Raw genomic sequence first — 13,364 nt, 5'->3', positions numbered from 1 at the left:
GTGAAGCACTATGGATGCTACAGTGCCTGGCATCTTTTGCTCAGTGTAAGATCTGCAGTGTGGTACTTCATTGCTTAACCTCGTTTATTCTTACGATGAATGTTTGGTGTGTTTCTAGTTTGGGACTCTTATTCTCATAGTTTCTACGAAGATTTTTTTTTCTTTTTACTTTTGGTGAAATTGTGCCCTCATTTCTTTGGGATATATACTTAGGAGTAAAATCCTGGGTCAGAGGAAGGCATATACTTAATTTGGGTAGATACATGTAAGTAGTTTACCAAAGTGGCTGAACCAATTCCTATTCCCTCTTGCAATGTATCAAAGTTACAGTTGGTTCACATCTAATTGCCCATATAGCCACACAAAAAGCCCAGATTGAGTTTAAATTGCCAAATATGTGCTGCTTGAACAAATGTAAGATTTGATGAATAAAGCATGAATCAAGTCCTTGTAAGTATAATTGAGTAAATATACTTCAAGTATTTTGTGATATTTGAACTGTCCTCTTTTCTTTTTGCATCAATAGTCATAATCATGGAATTTGTTCATGGCAGTTGTTTTCCAATAATATGGTAATAGTTTGAATCTTATTCCTGTACAGTAATAAAACAGACTAGACTGTTTTATCAACAGAGTCTAAATGGCCACATTAATTAACCTTCTTGCTTTATAGATAATATAAACTAATAACATATGTTAAAAATAAGATTAAATATGTATATTGTTTTTCGACAGACTTTATATATAGACTTCATTTAAACCTAACAGTGCCCCTAAAGATGATATTTCTTTCTGGCAGAAGAAACCAGATTTTATAGAGACTTAAGCTGCCAAAGTTCATAGCAGCTTAATAACATGTGGAACTTAAATCTAGATTTTCTGGCTACAGTTGAAAGCCTTGTCTATCTCTCTATAAAGAATAAGCACATATTTAAAGCATGAATTCAATTATTTTCAAGCAGACTGTGGTAACCTGAGGATTTAAATAAGTCCTACCTATGACAGTACATTAAATATTTTTATATATTATAGAATATCGGTTTAGTTTTAAAATAAGATCCTTATATTAATTTACTATAAAATGTATATTTTTAAATGTAATAATTTGTAATGACCCTAGCATCTTTGTATAAGTATAAAATTAATATTTCTAAATAAGATATTTCATATATATTTTTATTCCACTTTGGTTGTCTACAAAATATATTGCAGACAGTGGGATAACTCCCCAAATCATCTGTGGGTATCTCAATGCTCTGTGGTTTTTAGGAATGTACTTTACTACCTTTGAAAGAAAAATGAAGCATTTAGAGGAACTTTCTTCTGTTATTACAGTAAATTGCTTTGTCTTGCTAGAATGCTTACTTAGTCTGTAAAAGTGATTCTAGACTAGGAAGTGTACTGTTTTATTTTGTTTGTTTGCTTTACTTTAAGCTTGAACACATCAAATTGATGGTAAGTTTACATATTTTCCCCCACAATCCTACGAAAATGTATTATATCACATTATCGAGGCAAATAGTTTTTTTTTTTTATTTTTATTTTTTTAGATTTTATTTATTTATTTATTTGACAGAGAGAGATCACAAGTAGGCAGAGAGGCAGGCAGAGAGAGAGAGGAGAAAGCAGGCTCCCTGTGGAGCAGAGAGCCCGATGCGGGACTCGATCCCAGGACCCTGAGATCATGACCTGAGCCGAAGGCAGCGGCTTAACCCACTGAGCCACCCAGGCGCCCGAGGCAAATAGTTTTTATTTAATTTTTTTTCATAAAATATGGATATTCAAGCTCTGGGGAAAGGAAAAAAAAAAAGAGAGAGGGAACATATCCTTCTACACACTATTCTAATTTAGCACATTAATTTGAAAAGGCTAAAGCAAATATGTATATGTATCTGTATAGTATACACATACGTTACTTCATCAATGTTCATATATTTATGCTATTTTTGTTTTTTTATAAACACCCTTAAAAATTATTAAATGCTTCCCAATACTTCTACTTCTGCCTCTTCATCAGTCTTTTAATATTGCTGGGATTAAATTCACAGTTTGTGTTTTAATCCCTTATGTGATGGGTCCAACGATACATTACTTTAGAAGATGTGAGAGAAAAACTGTTTAAAAAAAAAAAAGTTATACTTTCTGTGTCACAGTTAACCTTTACATGACTTTTTCATCATTATTTTCTACTTCACACATCTTCTAGTTCTCTATGCAGACTATTTCAGCTTCTACTGCTTTACATAACCTACATTTTCTGGATGGGACTGCCCGTGATCCACGAGCTTGGGGTCAGGCATAAACCGTGTAGCACCTGAGGTGGATTCTGATCTTGTCTTTGTTTCAGAGTTGAGTTCTATTGACAAGGGCACTGAGAATTTCAGGCTGTCAGTTGTTTTTTCAGATATTTCTGTTTCAGCAGAATTTCCTAGCTTAGCTTTCTCTTTGGGTTTAGGAAATGACTCTTGCTTGTTGATTTTTGTCCACAGTGATTTAACTGCTTCATAAATTTGCTGGCTTATAGAATATGCCCTTTTCCCCAGTTACCTTTGCAATGATTACTGACTGAATTGGGTAGCAAACATTTGCTCCTAAAGTAGCCAGTCCCAGGGGATAAGCAATTTTCTTGGCCTAGAACCTTTTGCAAATTGCATTGTATCCATTATCCCATTTCTTGCAAACACATACACACCCTTGCATCAGCGAGTATAATGGCCAGTTCTAGTGTGAATGGATGCATGGCCCATTTGTAGATGACCAGGCTGCCCTTCAACATATTAAGGCTGCAGAGGTGGTGCAGCATATGGGGGGAGATGTTCTGGTTTTACCAGCGGCTTTTTGTGTGTTTTAGCTGCATGCAGTTACAGATGCACATATCAGACCTGCAAATGTGGTTGTCAGCTTTTGCTCCTAACAGCCGCCATATCTGTGACCTTCTCTGTCCTGGTTTTCATATGGTGTGCCGAGAGGGACAAAACAGTTCAACTCAGTTTTTATTTAAGTTATTGTAAGTTTTGCAAGGTATCTTGTCAAAGTAGATTGGTAGTCAGAAGCTCTGGGTTTCAGTCTTATATCTGACACTGAATAATCAGTAATAAGTCTCATTGTTTTTTTCAACTGTAAAATAAGATATTTGGACTAAGTGAAGCTCAGAGATCCTTAAAACTCTAAAAATACATGTATTCATTTTATGAATAGTTTTCTTTGGCTTCTTAAATCTTTGTGGTTTTGCCTGCTATTGTAGCTCTTGTTTTGAAACTGGGATTTCTCCCCCCACCCCTTTTTTTTAATGAAGGGGAAATACTTTTGCTAGGTTATGTCATGCTCACTTGATTAAAAGCTGATGGTAGGGCTAAATATTAATATCAGAGTCTTTGTTTTAGATCCTTTTGGGCAGAGGCATTCTATTGCTTTTGAATAGAATGACATTCTTGCAGAAAACGAGCTATAAGCCACTTCCCTCTGAAGAACAGGCCCTTTATAGTTCTCCAGTTTTTTCATTTTCTCTAAATACATTCAGTGAAATTTTCATTTCATATGTCAATTGACTTGTGTACTTGAATAATGTACCTTGTTAACATGATTCCACAAAACAGGCTTTATTGAAGATTCTTTCATTTAATAGTTCTTAGAATTCATTAAAATTTCCCATCATAGTTGTACCTTATAAGTAATTTATGGCATTCAAAAAATTGTTTTAGTTGACTTGACCTCAGTAGAATTACTGAGAAATAAGATGTTCCAAGTATGTGGAATATAGTCAGTTTTTTTTTTCAAACTTTAATAAAACTTTTAAATAGTAGAATTCCTTCTGATATATAAACCTATGTTTCTGATTTTTTTTTTTTTTTTAAGATTTTGTCAGAGCATGAGCAAGGGAAGTGGCAGACAGAGGGGAAAACAGGCTCTCCCTCTGAGCAAGGAGCCTGATACTGGACTCAGTCTCAGGACCCTGAGATCCTGATCAGAGCTGAAGGCAGACTCTTAGCTGAGCCACCCAGGCATCCCATGTTTCTGAATTCTTAAAAATTGTATGGAATCGAACTGACTGCCTCACTCCCCACCTGGAAGAACTGACTATTCCCATTTTGATCACTGAATTTTATCCTGTGCATAGTAAAGCTTCCCAAATGATATATTCTATCAAATTATCCCTAGATAACTATAAATTTTATATTTCCCTAGCCTTACTATTGTGTCCATTTTAAACATTTGAGCCTTTGAATCTTAGATAGCTAGGAGAGCTAAGTAGCTGTACTTAGTAGGATAGTGTGTTAAAAAAGAGGCTTTTTGGTCATGTAAATTGTTTACTTCAGAGGTCTTTTTTGTATGCTGGTTTCTGATAGGGTTTTATGTTTATGTCCCTTATTATCTTCAGATTAGTGTCATATTGCTACATTGTTTTTAAAAAATAGTTATATTAGACAAGCAACTTGGGTCTAGGTTATATATTATTGTGCATAGAATGAAGTATTAACACTGCCTTGTGTCTCATAGATTTTTAAGTTGTGAGATATTTCAAATATGTAGAACAATGGAAAAGATAACATATGAACCCATTTATCCACCACCACCCATCCAGCTTTATCAGTCTTAATTTTTCATGTCTTCATAGTTTTTTTTTTTTAAAGAGATAACATTTTACAGATATAATGGAAGTATGGCTTCCATTTCTAGTATAACCATTTAAAAAAGATGTATTACTATTGGGTTGATTTCTATCTTTTACCTTTACTTTGTTTAAGCTGGAATACTTATTCATCCATCCATTTAAGCAAGAAGCATTTAAGTATGTAATAGCTACTGTGCAACACTGAAAGCTATGATGAATAATTTCTGTCCTTTTGGATTAAATAGGCAAGTTTAAGGATAGGATGAAGTCAGAAAAAAAACCCCACAAATCACTATAATACAGTAATAATGACAAGTGGCATTAACAAAAAAAACAGCCAAATGATACCTGGAGTTTGAAACAAGATTGAGACTATCTGACTGCAAAGATTAGCTGATGCTTGGAGAAACAAGTGCCATTTGAATTAAACTTAGTTTGAATTTTGTTTTATAGAGATAGGCTTTTCTTGTTTTTGTTTTTCATTTATCACTTGGTAAAAGATGAATTCAGGCAGATTCATCAATATCATTCATGTTGTACCTATATATTCCACTTGGTGTGGATATCCAATGATCCCACTTCATAATACTTCAATAATATCTATGAATGATAGCCTTCATGTGACCCTTTATATTTTTAAAGATTTTATTTATTTGTTTGACAGAGAGAGACAGAGCAGGAACACAAGCAAGGGGAGAGGGAGAAACAAGCTTCCCACTGAGCAGGGAGCCTGACGTGGGGCTCAATCCCAGAACCCTGGGATCATGACCTGAGCTGAAGGCAGACACTTAAAGACTGAGCCACCAAGGCACCTCTCCTGTGGACCTTTAATGAACTAATCAGTTATGTCGCTGCCCGTGGCTGGAGCTGCCACTTCTGAAAGATTTTCTTGTTGGGGTTATTTAGGTAATGGTCATATAGTGGGCACTACAGCGGTCTACATCTCCGTTCACTACAGTAATGCCTTGGGAAATTGCTGTTATTCCCCTTTTTGCCTCACCTGAGAAAGTTGGACACAATTTAGCTCTTCCGTATCTTTAATTCCATAACCATTATGTCCTGACCAATCACTGGCTTCTATTTTTGCATCGGTACTCATCCTTCTTGATGTTTATTTTGTAGATATAGTTCATATAGTAAACTTGCATTGCACTGGGGGTAAAATGGGAAGTTTTGCCTAATTTTTATTTGAAGATATTGATGCTGAATTGGGCTTTAAATTCAAGTATTTGAGGATGGGTGTTTAGGTATGTAGCTACAGTTTAGGAACGAAATAGTCATGCTGATTTTTAAGTAGTAAGTTGTTTATAAATAGTTTTATAAACAACTACTCGTTTTTGTTTTTGTTTTTGTTTTTTTGCTTTGATGCCTTTTTGGGACAGTTTATCATAAAAAGGGTGTTTCATGTATAAGAATGGTCTCAGGCAATATAGTCACATTTAGATCAGTTTTACTATTTTAACTAACTTGACCTATGTATATCAACATTTCCTGAAGCTAAAGAATACCTTATGGATCACAAAATTCACCATTTTTTCAAATGATTAAATGACATTCGGGGATTAAATTGCTCATCTAAATTTCCTTAATTGTAAAAACCACAATAAAACTCAGGTCTTCTAAGTGTGGGGGTGTGTGTGTGTGTGTTTTACCACATTGTGGCAAATAGTTGTGTTTGGCAATTTTGTAAAGGAAAAAATTACAAAAAACTAAATAAAAAATTGTTCAATTTTTGAAAGATTTTTTGTTTTGTTTTAGTTTTTTCCCTCTAAACCAACTTGAGGTGAAACTTGAATGACTGGATTACTAGATGATCAGGAAGACTGGGTCATATTCAGGCAGACCTCATTACACTTTGCTTTATTGTGTTTCACAAATACTGTGTTTTATACAAATTGAGGGTTTGTAGCAAACAAAGGTTTGCTTGAGGGTTTGTTGCAAACAAGTCTGCCAGTGCTATTCCCATAGTATTTGCTCACTTGGTGTCTCTGTGTCATGTTTGAGTAACTCTTGCAATATTTCTGGTTTTTTTTTTCATTATTATATTATGACAACCTATGATCGTTGCTCTTTGATGCTACTATTGTAACTGTTTTTGGAGTACCACAACCTTGCCCATACAAGATGATGAGATTAATTCCTAACTGTTTTTTACTGCTCCATCAACTGTCTGCTCCATTATTTCTCTCCTTCTCATTGGGCTTCCCTATTCCTTGGGATACAACACTATTAAAGTTATGCAACTAATAACTCTATGAAGCCTTCTAAGTGTTCAAGTGAAAGGAATGGTCTATCAATACAGCAAACTTAGTTGTCTTATTTTGAAATTGGCACAGCCTCCTCAACCTTCAGTAACCCCTACTCTGATCAATGAGTAGCCATCAACATAAAGGCAAGATACTCCATCAGCAAGAAGATTATAATTCACTGTATGTTGAAATGATGGTTAGTATTTTTAAGTAACAAGGTTTTTTTGTTTGTTTGTTTTTGTTTTTTAATGAAGTATGGTTAACATAGTGTTAGATTAGTTTCAAGGTGTACGATATGATACAACAATTCTGTATATTACCCAGTTCTCATCAAGATAAGTGTACTCAGCCAATCAGGTGCCCCAAGATAGGTGTACTCTTAGTCCCCTTTATCGATCTTACCCATTTCTCTGACCCACCTCCCTTCTAGCAACCACCAGTTTATTCTCTTTTATTTAAGAGTCTATTTTGTTTTTTCTTTATTCCTAAATTCCATATATAAGTGAATTTATATGGCATTTTTCTTTCTCTGACTTATTTTTAGCATTATACTCTCTAGGTCCATCCATGTTGTTGCAAATAGAAAGATCTTATCCTTTTTTATGGCTAAGTAATATTCCTGTGTGTAATATATAAATATATATATATATATATCTTTATATATATATATATCTCCCCCACTCTATCCATTCATCTGTTGATAGATATTTGGGTTACTTCCATATCTTGGCTATTGTAAATAATGCTGCAGTAAATACAGGGGTGCATATGTCTTCTCAATTTAATGTTTTTGTTTTCTTTGTGTAAATAGCAGTTGAATTACTGGATCCTATGGTAATCCAATTTTTAATTTTTTGTGGACCCTCCATATTGTTTTCCGCAGTGACTACACCAGTTTGTATTCTCACCAGCACTGCATGAGGATATATGCTACTTTTTCTCTACTTTCTTGCCAACACCAGTTATCTCTTACCTTTTTTATTCCAGCCATCCTGACAGGTGTAGAGTGATACCTCAATTTTTATTTGCATTTTCCTGATTATTAGGGATGTTGAGCATCTTTTCATGTGTCAACCGTCTGTGTGTCTTCTTTGAAAAAAGGTCTATTCACATCCTCTATCCATTTTTTTTTTTTTAATCAGAGCATTCCTTTGGTGTTAAGTTGTGTAAGTTCTTTATATGTTTTGAATATTAGCTCTTTATCAGATATCATTGGCAACTACCTTTTTCCATTTAGTAGGTTGTCTTTTTATATTTTGCTGATGGTTTCCTTTACTTTGCAAAAGCTTTTTATTTTGGTGTAATCCTAATAGTTTAACTTTGTTTTCCTTATGTGAGAAGCCCTACTTAGAAAAAATATTTCTATGACTGATGTAAAAGAAATTCCTGCCTGTGTTTTCTTCTAGGAATTTTGTGGTTTTAGATCTCTCATTTAGGTTTAGCAATAAATTATTTTTAAATTAAGGTATTTACTTTTAAAAAGACCTAATACTATTGTACACTTAATAGACCATAGTGTAAACATAACATATACACAATGGGATAACAAAAAGTTCATTTGGCTCCCTGTATTGTAATACTTGCTTTATTTAGCTGATCCAGAGCTGAACTGACCATGTCTCTGAGGTATCCCTATAAAAATATAATAGTCTATGACAAAAATTTACATTATAAAGTGACTTTTATAGTTAGTGTTCATCCATGAATAAACATGACCATCTAGAGCATAAAATTACTAGAAACTAATTCAAGTTACTTAAGTAGAAATTATACATCCCTTTAAAATATATCTCAATGTAAGGCATAGCAGCACTTGAGGGGGGAAGAAACCTCCAAAACTAGAGTTCTTGAAGAGTTATTAGGCTATTCTTTATTAGAGTAAAATAGCAGATGGTGCTATGCCAAATTTCCAGATTAAATTTAACTCAGTGTTACATACCTTTATTTATAGTTTTGTATATTCAATGTAAAAATTAAAATTACTCCCCATTAAAAAATGGAGGAAGAAACCAAAATATAATTTATACTTGTACACTAGATTTTGCTAACAAATATTTAAAATCTTTTCAATTGAAATATATCAGTACAAAGACAGAAGCATGTGGATTGATACATTTTATAAATTAAACACACTCATATAGTCATGAATCAGATAAAAATTAATAATGTTAACATTATTAACATCCCAGAAAATTTATAGTTATCATTCCCACTTCCAAAGTTAACCACTGTTCTGACTTCTATCACCATACTATTTTTCTGTTTTGAACTTAAAAGAAATGAAATCCTTTGTGTGTACATTCTTTGAGTCTGGCTTTTTACTCAATATTACAGCTCTGAAACTTATCCATATTGTTGAATGTGCAGCAATTTATATTGTGTAATAGTTCTTGTATGAATATAGTATATATATACTATAAATACATTTATAGTACCATTAATCCACTTTGTTTCAAGTTTGGGACTATTAAAATAGTACTGCTATAAAATTCTTGTACATGTCTGATGCACAAATGTATAACTCTATCTGATGTATTTTTATATTCTAAGAGCAGATTTGATTGCTTATATATATTTATGTTCTGATTCCATGGATACTGGCAAATGTTTTCCAAGTTGATTTTACTGGGGTATACTCCTATTCTCTTTTGATGTATAAATGTTCATTTTTTAAAAAAGATTTATTTATTTGACAAAGATCACAAGTAGGCAGAGAGGCAGGCAAAAAGGGGGAAGCAGACTCCCCATTGAGCAGAGAACCCGTCGCTGGGCTTGATCCCAGGACCCTGAGATCATGACCTGAGCTGAAGGCAGAGGCTTAACCCACTGGGCCACCCAGGTGCCCCAGTGTTCATTGTTTTAGTAGTATTTATTGAGTATTCTTTCCCTATTTAGTTATCTAGATACTTTTGTCAAAAGTCAATTGACCATATGTATGCAGATATCTTCTTTTGGAAAGTGCCTATTCCATTTTGTATTTGGGTTGTCTGTCTCTCTTTGCAGAAATTCCTTATATGTTATGAATATGAGTTTTTCATTAGACATATGAAAATTTTTTTTCTCACTTTATGACTTAATATTTCTCTATCTTAATGATATCTTTTGATGAATAAATTTTTAATTTTAACAGTCTAACTTTCTAAGATATTTATTAGAGACTGCATGGGTTGAGAGGGGCAGAGGGAGAGAAAGAATCTCCAGCAGACTCCCCGCTGAGCAGGCAGCCCAGCGCAGGGAGCCCAGCGCAGGGCTCCATCTCACAACCCTGAGATTAAGACCTGAGCCAAAATCAAGAATCTGGCACTCAACTGACTGAGCCATTCAGGCCCTCTAACAATGTCAATTTATTTATTCTTGTGTTTAGTGCTTTTTGTGATCTGTTTAAGAAATCTCTGCCTAGGGGCACCTGGGTGGCTCAGTTGGTTAAGTGACTGCCTTCGGCTCAGGTCACGATCCTGGAGTTCAGGGATCAAGTCCCGCATCAGGCTCCCAGCTCCATAGGGAGTCTGCTTCTCACTCTGACCTCTTCCCCTCTCATGCTCTCTCTCACTCTCTCTCAAATAAATAAATAAAATATTAAAAAAAAAAAAAAGAAAGAAATCTCTGCCTATCCCAAGGTTAAGGTGTCCTTTACTGTTATTTTCCCAAAGCTTTATTTTTATCATTCACATTCATGTTTATAATCCATGTAGAAGTGTATGTCATTTAGGCATCAAGATTCATTTTTCTCCCACATGGGTATCCATTAATGTAAATAGATTCTATTATTAAGACCATCCTTTTCCCGGGTACCTGGGTGGCTTGAGGCAGTAAAGCATCTCATTTTGGCTCAGTTCATGATCTCAGGCTCCTGGAATGAAGCAGGGAGACTGCTTGTCCCTCTCCTTCTGCCCCTCTCCTCTTTCATGCTTTTGTGTGCTTTCTCACTCTCACTCTTTCTCTTTCTCGAATAAATAATATCTTTAGAAAAAAAAAAGGCCATCCTTTTCTAACTTGAATGTACTTTTACATTTGTCATGAATCAGGTAGACATTATGTCTGTGGGTCATTCTGGACCCCGATTCTAGTTGTCTTTTGTCTACCCTTGTCTTAATTATTATAGCTTATAAAAAAGCCTTTGACATCTGAAAGAATAAATCCTCCAATGTTATTCTTCAAGATCTTGGTCATTCCTAGCCTTTGAATTTCTATGTAAATTTTGAAGTCAAATTGTCTATCTTTACTACTGTATGTTTTAATATTAAGTTTCATAATTTATCTGACTTTTTTTTTGAGGAAAGAGAAAGAGAGAGGTGATGATGGGCAGAAGGAGAGAAAGCCTCTTAAGCAAACTCCATGCCCAACATGGAGCCCTGTGTGGGGCTTTTATCTCACAACCCTGGGATCATGACCTGAACCAAAATCAAGAGTTGTACACTTAACCAACTGAACCACCCAGGCGCTCCAATTTATCTGACTTACTAAATTTCCAAACCAAACAGGTTAAGTTTATTTTGTGTGACATGTTATTTTTAAATGTCAATGTGAAACATCCCCATTATTTACATCTAAACCGTCCTTTAAAACTATCAGTGACTTTTATGTTCTCGAGTCATTAGAAAATGGTATTAAATTGGCCAAACTTCTCTGACATAAAAGTAGTAAAAGCAAAACATCAAAAATAATCTGTGTGAAAAAAGATGGGATCAGGAGGGAGACAAACCATAAGAGACTCTTAATCTCACAAAACAGAGGGTTGTGGTGGGGGGCAGGGAAATGGTGGTTGGGTTATGGACATTGGAGAAGGTATGTGCTATGGTGAGTGCTGTGAAGTGTGTAAACCTGGCAATTCATAGACCTGTACCCCTGGGGCTAATAATACATTATATGTTAATTAAAAATAAAAAATATTAAAAAAATACAACCTCCCCCCCACCAAAAATCTGTAGAGCAAGAACAAAAGTTTCAATGGAAATAAAATATCTCTGTGCTCCTGAATGAGGTAGCTGACGTGCCTATGGTGCTTGAGAGAGGTGGGTGGGGAATAAGGGGGCAAATGTTTTCTAAAGCCGAGTGCTGCTACTGCCCATCTGTGAGTTGGGAAGATGTATCAGGTAAATTTTTGTTATTAAGTTAACAAGCTTTAGCCTTGCTGGTAATTTTATACAGTGTATGTTTATGGTCCTTCTTAGTGATAGAGGATTTTCATCTTATCTCCCACAATGTAACTTTTAGATAATTGCTTTCAGTTTTCTGTAATCAGTATTTTTAAGAATCTTTTTAATGCATAAGAAAAACTTTGCAAAGGAATCTGTACCAAAACTTTCAATAACAGGATTCATTGTAGATGGTGTATTTCGGCACCTCCCCACCTTTATTTTAAATCACTCTTGATTAAGGTAGGACTTACTGAAATGTTTGTAAAGAAATCCAGATTCTACAATGAATATTTAAATGATTCCTGAGTAAGAAATAGTCTGAAGAAATTCCACATCCAACTGCTGTCTATTAACCAAAGAAACTATTGGTTCCCAAGGATTTGTAAATTCTGTCAAATTCAAAATACAGATTATTTCAAATAGATGATGAAGATTTTTGCATCAACTATTTCAAGTTCCTAACACTGCATTGGAATTGATTTAATGCATTTTTTTCAGCTTTATTACCTTTATGATTCCCCTTGTATCTGGTCCATATTTCTGCTTCATTTAAAGCTCTCAGGTTGGTGATTCCTGAACTGGTCCATGACCAACTCCAGATAAGATTCTCATGAGGCTGCCTCAAAGATCAAAAACAATGGTTTCTCTCCAAAATTAGATGTTTCTTTTGTAAAGAAAAAGGTGAATTTATTTATCCACTCAGGAATTATCAGATGAGCTGATCTATTAGGCTGTCAGTAGATTAAAAATTTTTATAAAAAGCACAAAATAAAAGAATGTCACACTTTTATTTTTGTTATAATGTCACCTCTTTTTTTTGACAAAATGTATCAGAGTGATAACATTTGTTTTATGCAAATGTTCTAAAGGTATCCAGTTGGCAATTCCAGATGTTGTCCCCAAATATGCTTTGGATTGACTAGTTAGAATCATTTTTGTCACATTCAAACATTCATATTTCTTTCCTCCAAAAGTGGCATATTGTTTTGAGTCACTGACAGTTATTGTGGGTGTATTCTTCTTTCAAATATAAAACTTTTTTTTATCATTATTTCTATCTAGTGAGTCATTAAGAATACCACACAAATATGACTTGTATTGCAGTTGATAATTTAATTAATAGTTTAAGGATTTTCCAATTTTTTTTTTCTATTCACAGAATCTTTTTGATTGTTGTATTATATACATAGGTGGTAAACCTGCAACCGGAATTTTAAGGCAGGTATATTGAAGAGTATATTCTCTTTCTCCTGTCCTTAGCCACTCAAATTCCAGCAGACAGCCATTATTTTTTTTATAACTTCTAAAGATATTGTAAGCATTTGAACATCAATAAATTGATTCATATAAATGTGTGTATGTATA

At 34.2% G+C, this 13,364-nt stretch overlaps 1 protein-coding gene and 1 pseudogene across 2 annotated transcripts in view; one reads left to right on the top strand and one right to left on the bottom strand.

Moving 5' to 3' along the window:
* POU1F1 (POU class 1 homeobox 1) overlaps window positions 1-13,364 on the top strand; it is a 417,327-nt gene that overhangs the window by 140,015 nt on the left and 263,948 nt on the right. The window lies entirely within an intron of this gene.
* Window positions 2,232-2,924, bottom strand: LOC309843354 (MICOS complex subunit MIC27 pseudogene; annotated as a pseudogene). The gene has a single exon. The product of its transcript is annotated as an MICOS complex subunit MIC27 pseudogene (transcript).

This window comes from Mustela nivalis (genome assembly GCF_964662115.1).
Source record: "Mustela nivalis genome assembly, chromosome: 1".
Classification (NCBI taxonomy): Eukaryota; Metazoa; Chordata; class Mammalia; order Carnivora; family Mustelidae; genus Mustela; species Mustela nivalis.
Note: the sequence above shows the minus strand (reverse complement) of the source record. Positions and strands in the feature narration are given on the sequence as shown.